Here is a 14509-nt window from a genome sequence, read left to right on the forward strand (position 1 = left end):
GTGAGGTTTGGAAGAAAAAAAGGATTTTAACTTCCCCTCTCTGTGTGTGCCCACCTCCCCCAGTTGAGAGTCACAGATTTAATTACTTTAATTTTGAGCTTAAAATAATTTCACAACCTAACAAAAACTACTACAGTCCTATAAAATTCTGCTGTGTGTTTGGTTTTTCAGTTGCTTTTCTGAATATGGTAAATGAATGCATTATGAGTTGTTATTTTAGTAATTGCTGTAAAAATTAATGTATGTTATAACCAAGTGTTATAAAGTTAATTTAGCACCAAAGTAAAGCTAAAGCTGCATTGATTTCCCAGTGTAGTTGTGCATAACAACGGCTCCATGAGGCAGGGGCTGTGACCCTGCAGTCTGGTGGAAGCAGGTGCCACCTGGCTGGTGCGTTCGCTGCCCGTCCCCTCTTGCTGCCAGGCAGCTTTGCAGTTTCCAGGCTATGCGGGAATTGAGGCCGGTGGTCAGTAAGAGACGGTGGGGAGTTGGGTGGTGCAGGTTGACGTGGGGTGGAAGGAGGCGTGGAGAGCCTGGGGAAGCCTGGACAGCAGCTCCGGTACCTGCACAGGGGGGCAGGGTGCAGCGGCACGGGACAGTGAGTAGCTCCTGGAAACAGCCGTTGGGGTTTTTATAGATGAGTCTGTCTTCAGCTCTGCATCCCTTTCCTGCTGAGTCCGGGTGGAGGGTGGAGGCGTCGAGCGCTTGTTTCTCCAGGTGAGGGCCCATCGGACACAGCCAGTGTTTCCTGGAGTCCCCTCACCTGGGAACGTGCCCCTGCTCTTTTCAGAACAAAAGAAATCTTAGTTAAACTTGACACATCACCTTTCCAGAAGGTGTTTAAGTCTGTATGCCTGTTAAGTCACCTAACTTTAAAGAGTAATGATACAATATGCTTCTTTTTAGGGGAGAAAACCTAGCTGATTTAAAAGATAAAATCAGAGGTTGGGGTCGCAGCATTGTGGAGGAGACTTGGTTTATGTCCTGGTGGGCAGCAGTGTTTCCTCAACTATGGTGTTTGCTCTATTATTACATTACAGAGGTGACACTTCAAGCATAGGGAAATGGAAGGCAAAACAGCGCCCCCATTCAGAGATAAACGTTATCAACATATTCATGCACTTCCTTCTGCTGTTTTTGCTCTTCACTTTTTGTTTTAAGACCACGTTCGTAGGATGGATATATAATTGTTTATGGTGACTTTAAAAGCACCTTTCTTGCTAAAAAGAGTATTTTTTCAGTCTGGAAAATTTAGACAACATGTTTTGTTTAAAAATTAATTATAATACCACCGTGAAGTCATCAATGTTTTTATACATTTTCTTGGTCTCTTTATGGACTTAATAGATACAATTTAACAAATTGGAAATAACGTAATATTATGCATAAAATGTTTCTTGGCATTAGAGATGGAGCAGAGAGGAGGCACAGGGCTTCCCGCTGGCTGAGGTCCTCCCAGGGTGTGACCAGCAGCCTCCCAAGTTTAGGGTCTGCACGGAGTAAGATTTCTAAATTGCCTTACACCACAACCCCTGCAGCCACGCGTCCCTTTGATAAGGGGGTGTACTCTGATAGATTTTTCAAGACAAGAGTTTGCTGGATCTGAGGCTGTTTCAGCTGCTTCTGGAGACGGCAGCTCTGGGACGTTTGTGCCAGCTCTCCCTCAAGACCCCACGGATGCCACATCCTCATCTTTTGGAACCCAGTGTTGTAGAGGAGAAATCTGAAGCCACTTTGATTTTTGCTTCTTGGTAGGAAACTGATGTTTTCAGGCTTTCCCCCTTTATTTCCATAATGAAGATGATGTCCAACCTCATCCAGAGGTGTGTTTGTTACCTTGTCGGGAATGTCCAGCCCTTATGTCCCCCTTCAGGTCCTCAGTCCCTTTCTCAACTTCCTCGCAATCCTCCCCATCTCATCCATCTTCACTGTAATTCTGTTATTTTTTTCATTTTTGTGCTCACTTTCCCATGCGACTTTTGTTCTTGTTTCACAGATGCCCGTGCCAAACTTTATGTCTGGGGCTCGAGGGCCGTGTTTTATTCTGTCTGCCTCTGCATGTACTTTTGAGAAGTGGGGTTGGAGGTTGCCCCCCAGGTGCTGTTTCAGCTGGACCTGCCCAGACTCTGTGAATTGGGGGCGTCGGGCAAATCCCATGTGGCTCTATGGTGGGCCGTGCCGCTGAACCGTACGTCTGAGGTTTGGGGGCCGTGTTTCATTCTGTCTGCCTCTGCATGTACTTTTGAGAAGTGAGGGTGGGGGTTGCCCCCTGGGTGTTTCAGCTGCACCTGCCCAGACTCCCTGAAGTGGGAACGTCGGGCAGAACCCGTGTGGCACTACAGTGGGCTCTGGTGCTGACAGAGCAAGAAGCCGCACTCCCAGGACGTGCTTGCAGCTGTGGGCAGGACTGGGATTGTGGCAGGATCATTTCCTTCTCTAAAATACATCTCAACTGTTATCCAGAGGGTTGGCTGTAGGCTTTCAACAGCTTCACTCTTCTTAGTTACCAGGAGACAATTCACTAAACAGAGTTGCTGTCAGGGTTTAATTAGGAATTTCTGCGAGAGGCTGGTGGTACAGCTCCCTCTGCAAGCCTCCTGCAGCCTACCCGTCCCCACTCTTGGGCCCAGCCACCTGCATTGGTCTGTGGAGACTGCACATTCTCTGTTCTCCTAAGGGGCTCCTGGACTTCGGGACAGCCTTGGTAAGTTGATGTGTAACTCCCAGTCTCTTCTCTCTTTAAGTAAGTACGTTCATGGAATCCTGATCTTCGAAATTGTTTCATCTTTGTAAAACAGCCATAGTTTCCTAAGCCACCTTGTGTCTGAGTGTGAATCACTTGTTATTTTTCACTGCAGAATGAACAGAACTGGAATCATAAGATTTAGAGGGTGATGAAAAGACAGAGGTTAGCATATTCCATTTTCTCACCTTTTCCTTACACTTTTTCCTTAAATGCACCCCTCGTATGTCTGTGAAGTTCTTCCCAATTCTGTAACGTCACTCCATCCGCAAGTGGAACATTTGTGAACAGTAACAAGTATTGATGTATACACCTCTGCAACCCCGCTGGAATTAATGCTTTTTATTTATGAATGGATGGTCATCAGATGGCCAGAGGGATTCCCTGTGAATTGCGGGGGTCCTCATGCCTGCTTGTGAGTGACATGCACATGGCGAGGGCTAGGGAATCTGAGTCTCTGTGATTCGAGTAGTGACATCGTTTACGCAAGGCAGGTGGATGACTCTTTGAGCTTGGCATGCTCCTGGGTGGCACAGCACAGCTGACATGGAGTGGGGCAAGGGCTTGTTCCACGAGTTTCTGTGTTTTTGTTGTTGTTGTTGTTGTTGTTGTTGTTATTTTTTTTGAGATGGAGTCTCTCTCTGTCACTCAGGCTGGAGTGCAGTGGCGCGATCCAGGCTCACCGAAAGCTCCACCTCCCGTGTTCACACCATTCTCCTGCCTCAGCCTCCCGAGTAGCTGGGACTACAGGTGCCCACACCACGCCCTGCTAAATTTTTTGTATTTTTAGTAGAGACGAGGTTTCACAGTGTTAACCAGGATGGTCTCGATCTCCTGACATTGTGATCCACCCGCCTTGGCCTCCTGAAGTGCTGGGATTGCAGGCGTGAGCCACCGTGCCTGGCCTGTTTTTGTTTTTTTGAGACGGAGTCTTGCTCTGTCATCCAGATTGAAGTGCAGTGTCATGATCTAGGCTCACTGCAACCTCCACTCACTGCAACCTCTGCCTTTCAGTTCGAGCAATTCTCTTGCCTCAGCCCCCCTAGTAGCTGGGATTACAGGCATGTGCCACCATGCCTGGCTGATTTTTGTATTTTTAGTAGAGACAGGATTTTGCCATGTTGGTCGGCTGGTCTTAAACTGTTGGCCCCATGTGATCCACCCGCCTTGGCCTCCCAAAGTGCTGAGATTACAGGCATGGGCCACTGCACCCGGCCCTGTGTTTGACTCTTAAATCTTCTTTTTCTTTTTAATATTTCTGTTTCTGGACGGCCACTCAGTGGATATGGAGGAAGAGTTCACAGATGTCCGTATTACATTTCTTACTTAAATTAGCCTCCCTTGAACACTGCTATAGGGTACAGATGCATGAAGGGCTGAAAGGGTGGTTGCGTCCCAGTAAGTGTGAGCGTGGAGCTGGTCTGTGAGACCCCGGTGCCAGTGAAGGCACCCGTGTGAGATGGCCTGGGATGGGGGTGTTCAGAGCCCTGACCGTGGCACACACCCTTCAGCTTTGATGTTTCAGGCCATTGCTCTGGTCATCAGTGAGCAGAAGGTCTAACAGCAGTGATATTTATCACTAGCTGTGTTGGCCAATGTGTTAGGAGGGTGAACCTGTTTGACTTAAGCTGTTTGACGGGTTTGCATTTAAATAGACAACTGGTGACCTGGTGCCTGGACGCTTGCTCTGTGACTTGCCCTACGTGGCTTCTCCCTCTGGTATGCGTTAGATGAGATGGGCGTGTTTAGGGTGGTGTGGCCCTAGACTAGAAATGCAAACCCTGCCTCACCCCAGATCTGCCCCACCCCAGTGTGACTTTTGGAGGTGGAGGCCCAGCATCCTTCACCTGCCCTCCAGGGTGATGCTGAGGATGCTGAGGTTTCAGAGCGCTGCTTTGTTGGCACTCCAGCAAGTCCTGCTTAAAGAGGCCAGGATCTGAAATGGCAGGTTACCAAATTGTATAGCAGAAAAATAGAAACGTTTCCTTAGAATGGGCGTAGGAAGAAAAATGATTTCCTTCACCATATCTGGAAAAGATTTCAAATTAGCAGGCACTATTTGGAATTATTAGTGGTCCCCTGTATTTCTTATCTTTTTTTTGTTTTTTCTTTATTTTGATACAGGGTCTCACCCTGATGCCCAGGCTGGAGTGCAGTGGTGCAATCTTGGCTCCCTGCAACCTCTGCCTCCTGGACTCAGGTGATCGTCTCACCTCAGCCCCCTGAGTATCTGGGACTACAGGCACGATACCATACCTGGCTTTTTTTTTTTTTTTTTTGTAGAGACGAGTCTTGCTATGTTGCCCAGGGTGGTCTCAAATTCAAGCATTTGTCCTGCCTCAGTCTCCCAAAATGCTTCTGTACCCCTGACCCAAGAAGGAAGGACAAGAGGCGTGAGCCACACTCCTGGCCTCCTGTCTTTCCTTGTTGGAGCAGGGATGTAGAAGCACTTGCCGCAGCTGACTTGAGTATATCTCGTTTTGCTTTGTTTTCGTCACGGGTAACCTGGCAGTGCTGTGCACCAGTGCTGCTGGCCAGTTGTTTTTTCGATGGACTGGCAGAAAATCAAACTGAGACCCGGGTTCCTTTCTCCCCGGGTACTGACCAGGTGGGAGAGGAAGGACGTTATCTGAGTATCAACTTCATGAGGGCTGGTGGGGAAACGTCAACTTTAAGGTGCCTGGGATCTAAGGCATGGAACCCAGAGTGCAGCGGAACATAGGGGATGTATCCTTGGGAGCAGAGACGTGCGGGCCAGTGCCCTCGTTCCTGGCAGGTTCTGAGTGCAAGAAAAGGTTAGTGACCCAGCCGAAGTCACGGAGCAACCTGCCAAGACCTGCCTGGATGTGTGGCTGGCATCTGTGCTGGCCCCAAAACTGCCCATTTGGGGATTCCTTGCAGTTTCAGACCCATCTAGGGGTCCGGAGAGGGTCCCAACCATGACCTCAAAGAACGACGTGTTGCCTTGAGATCCTCCAAGGTGAGGGTAGGAATTTTTTTTTTTTTCAATTAGCAATAATTTGTTGTGAATGATCTTGGACCTATTTTCCACTTCTTTGTATAGGAAGAGAGACAGAATAAAAAGTCTCAATGTGCCAGATGCCATGTAATGAAGTCGTGGGGTTAACATTGTTGATTATTATGTAACATCACGTTAAGTGGAACATATTCACACGTGTCCACAGCGTGTGCGTGTGCCCAGTCCGATGAGCACGTTGGGTTGGGGTCGCTGCTGGTTCATGCAGCCCCTCTGGGTGGTGCTTTCTCTGTGACTTGCCCAACACCGTTGCTGCTGCCTCTGTTGGAGTTCAGCCTTGACCGGCCTTGCTGCCACCAGGTTCTCGGGGCCTGTGCACCCTCTTCCCCGCGCGCACCCTCTACCCCGCGTGCACCTTCTTCCTGGGGCACACCCTCGTCTCCGCGAGCACCCTCGTCCTCCGTCCTGCCCACCCGGGGTCTGCTGTGTGTTTCTACTCAGCCCATGCCTGCCTCTTGCTGTGAGCTCAGTTTATTGAGGTGCGTTGAGAAACCAACAGAGGGGAGCAGTGTCCCAGCTTGTCAGGGCAGGAGGGAGCCTTGGGCATCTCTTCCCCAACTCTGGCGACCCACCCTTCGCGATATAGTGCTGGGGAGAGAGGTGAGTTCTAAAGGTAAGACGGCCGTGATTTCCTGAGTCTTAATTACCTAACACTGGGTCATCTGCCATGTCGCCTCATCGAAGGGCACCTCTAGAGACAAAGCAAAGCCTCTGGTGGCCGTGGGCGGGGTGGCCATGCCTGTCTGTGGGTTCTGTAGAACCTACCCAAAGCCCCTCCAGCCGTGGGGATGTTCAGGCACTTGCCGCCTGTAGGAAGTGTGCGTTAGCCACGTGGTAGGTGCGGACGCCTGGAGGGATAGGCACAGGCCCACAGGCGTGGTGAGTGTGGGAGATTTAGCCACGTGGGGACGTGTGGCGGGATAGGCACAGGACCACAGACGTGGCGGGTGTGAGAGAAAGTGCACAGAGTGCCCAGCAGATGGCGTGTGGTCAGCGGAAGCCGTGAACACAGGCCGGGCTCGGGAGACACATTTGGAAATACACTTTAAGCAACATCAATGGATAATGCTGCGATTTGGTTTCCTCCCGTGGTCCAAAACATGTTCTAGAGATGCCGCTGCTTTGTGTGTACCTGAGACAAGGGTCTAAATGTATTAGGGCCTTGATGTAATCTGTAAGACAGGTACAAAATGCCTATTTCAACGAGGCACTGAACAAGAAAGCGTGCTCTATTCAGTGCAATGAGAATGCTTCATTGTCATAAGCAAAGTAAAATGCCTCCAAGGCGAGCTTGCCATGTGTTTAATGACCTTGGACACGAGCCTCCTAAACCTGCCAGAAAGTGCTTCCAGCGTGGCTTCATGCAGTGGTTTCATGCAGTGGCTTCAGTGGAGAATGTGCATATGTGGCTGATACTGAGAGCTGCGCAGCACCCTCCTGACCTGACGCATGCCCATGTGTGGACCGTGAGCCGGGCAGCACCCTCCCGACCTGACGCATCCCCACGTGTGGGCCATGAGCCGGGCATCCTGACCTGACAGGTCCGCATGTGTGGACCATGAGCCGGGCAGCACCCTCTTGACCTGACGGGTCTCCTTGTGCCCATTGTGGGACCTCCGTCAGTCAAACAAGTGACACATGTCAAACTGAATGCAGGGAGGAGGGTCCAGGATTGCACGCAGGCTCCATGTCTCATCCTTCTGAGGCCTTCTGGGAAGCCAGGAGGGCAGTGGGGTCTTTTGCGTGTTTCCTCCTGGTGGCTATGAATTTGTACCAATGGCTTTTTGCAAAAGGGCCCGGAGGCGGAATCAGACCCTGTCTTAGAAAGGATGACGTCTTCACGGGCACCTCTTTCCGCCACTCTAGTGCTCCTGTGATTTTTCAATATGTGCACCCTGCAGACTTCAGCCTGTTGGTGTCTTGGGGGAATAGATACCAGGATTGTTCCAATGTGTGCAAACCTGAAACAGGAATTTCTCTGCGTTAAGTTGGTCACCAAAATGGGAGGTAAGGGGAGAGGGGAAGGAACTTCTTGGCCTCATCAGCCCTTTTCTTGAAACTCACAGTCAAACTTTGTCAAATTCTAGATGATGGTGCTTTAGTCGATGCATTTATGTATGTTATGTCTCGTTTTCTGAGTATGGTGCTTCGAGAATTTAAATATTAAGGTGAAATTGCCATGCACGGTTGAATTGGCACCATAATTTGACTCTCTGTAAAGCCTTTTGGTTTTCTGTTAGAGTGACTTACCATTTTTTGAGTTAACTGAAACAAACTCTGCTGTCAGCACGAAGGAACCACTGTCTAGTTAGGACATCCAATTAAATAGAATTCTCCTAAATAGAGCGTGCTCTTTTCATAAATTTTAAAAATTCATCTATTCATCAAACACATATTGAGTACTTATCACCCTGGTTGCTAGTCACTGTTCATATCTATTTTTAAGGAATTACTTCCACCTAGCTCTGAAATAACATTGTATTTAGAATTTAGCCCAGAGGTGATTAAGCATGAACTTTTCTCAGCAGTCTTGTTTTCATTTTTACTTGATAACATGTTCTCAGACTCGGTGCCCAGCTGACGTTACTGTGCATTGCCCCAGGCACACACCTGGCCGGCGCTGTGTCTCTGGGGCTTTAGAGCAGGAAGGAAGGGCTGCCAGGTGTCTGGCCCTTCCCTGTTTCCCTGGGGGAAGGATTAGGCCTTGGGCAGGAGTCTTGGCTTGTCTTACTGGATTAGCTGGTGTCATTCAGTCAGCTCTGCCTTGGTGTTAAGCTCTGGACTGACTCTGACCTCTGAGTGGCAGAGGAGAGGATGGCGTTTTAGAATCCGTCATGCAGACCGGGGCACCCAGCAGGTCTCGGATAAAAAGTGGTGGCAATTGATCACTTCCCTTTTTGGGAGAACTGTGTGGATTGACTCAGACCTCTTTCTTTTGATTTTATCTTGAGACTTTGCAGAAGCAAAAATGCCTTTAAAAAAAAATTAAATGATGGGCTTTTGTAATGTTTGTGTCTCCCCAAGATTCACAAGTTGGAATCCTCACCCGCGAGGAGATAGTGCTAGGAGGGGGAGCTTTGGGCGGTGAGGAGGTCGTGAGGGTCTCATAAATGGGATTTGTGCCCTCAGAAAAGGGACTACAGAGAGCTCCCTCGCTCCTTCCATGGTGTGCGGACCCAGTGAGAAGCGCCGTCTATGAACCAGGAAGCCCTCACCAGGCAAACCTGTCAGGCCTTGACTATGGACTTCCCAGCCTGAGACTGAGACTGAGAGCTGTGAGAAATGAACTTGTGTCATTTGCCAGCCCCTGCCCAGCCTGTGGTGTGTTGTTAGAGCAGCCTGGGTGAACGAAGGCAGGTCGTGAATTTTCTGTCATGCTTTCTGGCTTCAGATACTTGCTAGGGAGATGTCACCATCTTACCCAGGTGGAAGTGTCTGGAATCAGACGTTCCGTTATGATTTGACCTTGTTCTTGCCCCACGCCTGTGCCGTTCACACCTCCAGGTGTCTCGGCTGCCCGCGGCCCCTCCAGACTTTTCTGATTCGGGGTGTGGTGCTGGTCGCGGCCGTGCCGTCAGTGACCAAGAGTAGGAGCTCGCGCCCCTCGTGAAGCAGCAGCCTCACCCGGAAGCTGCCGAGAAGCATTTGACAGAAGGTGATCGCGCCTCGAGACTGAAACTTCCTGTTTACAGGGAATGGAGGTGCATAGTAGGGAATTTAATGATGGCCCTAGAAACAGATGCCTCTGGGGTAGAGGATATTCTGCAGGACAATGCAATGATCTTCTCGAAAAGTGAAGATCACAGATAAAAGGGGTGCGAGGCTGTCCCTGACTAAGACGGGGAAGGAGAGTCACTCAGCACAGTGTGTGGCCCGGATAGAAAAGACGTTTTCGGAACGATTGTGCTACCTGAACATAACCTGGACAACGATGCTCTGAAATCATTCTTGTCTGCCGATGATGGTACTGCGGCTGCAGAGGGGCCTTTATTCCTAGGGAACGTGTGCCTGAGGACTCGGTGAGGCAGCAGGAGCCTCTCACCTTCAAGTGGCTCCAGAGAAGAAACAAATCTGTCTCTCTGTCTGATCTACAGAGAGAGTGAGAAAGCAAATCTAACGAAATGTTAGCAGTTGTTGGAGCTCCACGTGGAGAAAACTTGACCACTCGTTGTACTGTTCTTCCACTTTTTAAATATGTTTGAACATTTTCATAATGAAAATGTGGGAAAGTAAAAATAAATCTGGAAATTAGAACGGAAGTGAGCCCAGCCAAGTGCTCTTGGGTTCAGCCGGGAAGAGCCAACGGTCCGTTGGTGTTCTCTCGACTCGTCGTGGGGATTTCCTCCTCCTGGGTTCACCACCTAGTTTTCCTTGTGGTAGTTATTTTATACATAGCTATGAGCATAGGTGATACTGAAAACACACGTTTAGTGTGGTTTGTCATTAAGAATTTGGAGAACTGGCTAAATAAACCACTTGTACAGAGTTGAGATGAGCACTACCTGCCTCAGCGTCTGTGGTAACAGCTTCATTTGGGTGCAGAGCTTGGCAGAGGTTTGAGTGACTCTGTCTCGATGGTCCTCTGTCAGAGGACAAGGTTAAGCATCACCACCGAGGGCCCTGTTGAGCCTCTGGGCTGGAAGTAACCTCCCCCTGGCTGGTGAGGCAGCCTCTGAGGGCCTTTCCTGACAAAGCCCTTCACTGAGCTGCAGTTTGGCCATCTCTGCCCTCACCTCCCCGACTGCAGGGCCTCGAGGTCTCACCACCTCCAGCCTGAGCACCCAGTGCCCAGGGGCAATTTCCCACCTTCCCTGGGGGCTCAGGATTCTGGCTCCCGGGGCAGTGCCCGCAGCTGGGCCCCTCCTCCTGGGCTGGGGGTAAGGCTGGCCACGGCCTCCTGCTATGTCCCACTGGCCACTTCACCGCAGCTGCAGCCCTCACTGGGTGGCCCCTCCTGCTTCTGTTGGATGAGGAGATGCAGGCCTTCACCGAGGCTTCCTGGCCTCGCCCCTGCTGGCCCCAAGGCTGTGCCGCTTCCCCCTTCCCAGCCCCTGGTCTCTGTACAGTGTCTGTCCAGGATGTCTGTCCATCTGTCCTTGACATTCTGTCCAGAAGCAGCCACTGTCATCTTAGTTTGTGAGGGGCGAGCAGAGCCCAGGTGCGGTCGATGTGGAGATGCTCATGCACTTCAGTGTGCAGGGAAGTGAGTTCCTTCATATCTACAGCCTCTGCACAGCCAGCTGGGAGCTCACCCCATTCACAGGTGGATGTGCCTTGTTTTTTGGCCCAATCACCTGCATTAACTCAGAAGAATCACAGTTCCCTGCTTTTCTGTCTTTCGTGACCGTCCACCTCCCTCCTCTGCCTGGGGCTGAATGGTGGGGTCTGTCGTGGGTTCGTGGGACCCTCTGTTCTTGTGCGGCCACCAGGAACTGTTATCCGGGCTGATTCCACAGGAGGAGTTTGGGGTGAGCTCCTGAGCGAGAGTTGGGAAGACTGACGTCGGTGTAAACCTTGCTTGTTCATGGTTATTCCTCTCAGTCTTCTTAAATTGTGAAAAATTGGGGACCATTTTGAAATATGGATTTAGGTATGGATTGGTGAGGAGAGAACGTTGATCTAATTGGGTTTACGTTGTGTGTGATAATTTTACACTATCCTTGGGAAAAACTGAAGATGTTGACAGGGTCATGAGAATCGTTTCTTTCTTTCTTTCTTTCTTTTCTTTTTTTTTTTTTTTTTTTTTTTTTTGAGATGGAGTCTCACTCTTGTTGCCCAGGCTGGAGTGCAATGGTGCAATCTCGGCTCACTGCAAACTCTGCCTCCTGGGTTCAAACAATTCTCCTGCCTCAGTCCCCCAGTAGCTGAGATTATAGGCGCTCACCACCACGTCCAGCTAATTTTTTGTATTTTTGGCAGAGATGGGGTTTTGCTCTTAAGGGCATTGTTCATTAAGTATTAATTGGTGGCCTGCCGTTGAACTAATGTTAGTGTAGTGCTGACATCATCAGCCATGGCAGAAACTTACTTGGCATCCCTGGAAAAGAGGGCAGGGAAGCATAGTGCCCTGATACCACCTCATTCTCCAGTGCTACTTCCAGCTCTGAGCTGATGGTCATTATGAGTGGATCTGCCCTGGACAATTAGTTTAGTGCAGCTGCCTTGGACAGTCAGGTTAAAAGTAACAAACCGCCACAAAACTCAGCTAATAAAATGTGAGGAGAGACATGGGGCACCAGGAAGGGGTGAGGCCTGTCTCCCTGTGTGCCATCTGTGTGGAGCCTCAGTACCTAGGGGACAGCGTTTACACAGAGCCCCAGGTTTTTATTAGCATTTCCCTGAATAAAATGTCACTTGTGAGCTGCGGACTGGGAGGCTTTTTCTGATTATTAGGTTTCGTAATGTGGGATCATCAGTAGGCAAGGTGGGCCTGAGGGCCATAGGATCTGGAGACTGTCCAGGGCTGCTTTCTGGGGATGACAGGCTTGTCCCTTCAGCAGTCAAGACACCAAAGAGAGTCTTTCTGAGAATAAAAGAGAGAAGCTTTTAAGGAAAAAAGCAGTTTCTCTCTCTGTTTGGGAGTTGAGTGCATTTTCCTACATTTACTCGGAGATGTTCCTTGGTTCCCACCATGTGCCATCGCCCCGCTATGGGGTAGGGTCACCCCACCGCGTACCTAACCCAGGAAAACTCCTCTGCAGTTATTTCAGAGGCTGTGTGCATTTCTCTTGCCTCAACGGGTAGAGTGAGTTTTTCTTCCTACTGTTTTTAGTCAGTTTTCTTAATCTAGCCTGTTACTGGGATAAGTTCCAGGGACGAGCAGTTTTAAAAACAATCTTTGTACGTTGCGTAGAGAGCAGTCCACCTGTAACCAGTTTGTTCCTGGAGGTACCGCAGTGGCCTTGGTTACGCGAGGGCCCCGTGGCTCAGGATGGGCCGAGGAAGGAGTGCGTGAGCAGTGGGCACTGGCCGGAGGCAGGGGAGGCGTGGCCACCTGTGGCTCGAACTCCCCCCATCCACTCTACCGCACCGCTGGGACGTGAACATTCTCGCCCTGGACGTTTTGTCTGAATGTTCAGTGCCCAGGCTCTTGGGTACACAGGCGGCCCCGGGTTTTATTTCAAAAGGGTGTCACGAACAGTGAAGTAACCCACGTGCCTAAGCTTTGATTGACATGAAGGAATGTAGAGGCTGCTGAAATCCTGGTCATTTTAGAACAAAGTATTTTATTAACAGTTTTCTAAAAGAAAGAAATCATTAAAAAATTGATCCCTGTTGAGGTAGAAGGATCTCGTCCTCATGCTCCTCAGTTCCTTCCAGAATCAGCTTCCAGTTCAGCTGCAGAACAGGTTCTGGTGGTGGCTGGAGCAGCCCAGGCACGTGCCGTCGGGTCTAAGTTCACACTGGTGCCCGTGTGGTCTCCAGTTACGGTGCGGGCCGTGGGGTCTGAGTTCACACCATTGCCCATGTGGTCTCCAGTTACGGTGCTGGCCATGGAGTCTGAGTTCACACTGGTGCCTGCGTGGTCTTCAGTTACAGTGCTGGCCATTTGTGCCTTTCTGGGAAGTTAGAAGGAGGATCATTTCATCACGTCTCTGTCCTCCCACACCTGATCTATGCTGGGCCACCGTGAATTCTTCCTTTTAACTGTTTCTCTCATCACGGGCAACACTGGTGTTCTGTGGTCAATGTTTGCCATTTCTGAAAACGGATTCTGTGTTTCTTTATATAATCACCTGGTCTCTTTTACGAATTTCGCTTTTCTTTAAGAAAATCATCGTGCTTTTATCTCTTCAATCTCAACTCTGTTCCCTGACACAGGCTCTTACCAGCTCGAAAATTAAAAGTAATCTTTGATTATACTTAATACTTTCTAAAGTTTTCAAAAGTTTATCAGCATGTGGGTTACTGAACATTGACTGTTTATTTAATGGAAAATTAGATTCTAAGTAGAGTATTAGAGTGAAAATGATCTTTTGATTTTATTAAAATATTCAGGTAAAAATATGAAAATGCCTTCGCCAAATTTCATGCCTGTGTAGCGTGAAAACATTAAGCTACTCTCTGCTCCCGGGAATGCATGAGTAGAGTATGTGTTTGAAAGCGTCATTCCAGTCTTAAGTTTTAGGTATTCTTAAAGGGGTTGGCTGGAGAAGTGACATTTAGCATTGAGTGAACGTTTGACAAAGATTTGTCTCGATATAAAAATAGTTAAAAACAATCTTTAGTGTTTCCTGTCGGGGTTCACCCATTAAAGAATGGTCTTGTAAAAAACTCATCGAGAGTGTCGGCGCCCAGAGGTGCTACCTTGCCCACAGTTGTGTCATCTGCTGTCACCAGGCGACACGCCCAGCGTTTAGCTGCACGTCAGATGTGGCCACGGGGCCACAGGACATCCCTGCGGACGGATGTTCTTATGCAGATTAATGAGGATGGAGACCGCTGCAGAACTGTAAGCCCCCCAGGGGCTGACGGAAGCCTGGGAATACCCGAGACACCAGAGTCGCTGCTGCCCTGGGTGGAAGGAAACCTGCCCTGGAAGATGGGAAATGCAATAAGGAGAAAGTACCAGGGTACATGATGCTGTGAAAACGGAGATGTTTTAATTAAATTAACAATTAAAATCATTTTAATTATGTGAATTATTTGAATTCATGTTAGTTCTTTTTAGGAAATTAATACTTAAAGCAAGTTTGTTTTCTGAATTGTTTGATTTAATTGAGTCAGCA

This window comes from Macaca mulatta, chromosome 12, assembly GCF_049350105.2.
Source record: "Macaca mulatta isolate MMU2019108-1 chromosome 12, T2T-MMU8v2.0, whole genome shotgun sequence".
NCBI classification, from domain to species: Eukaryota; Metazoa; Chordata; class Mammalia; order Primates; family Cercopithecidae; genus Macaca; species Macaca mulatta.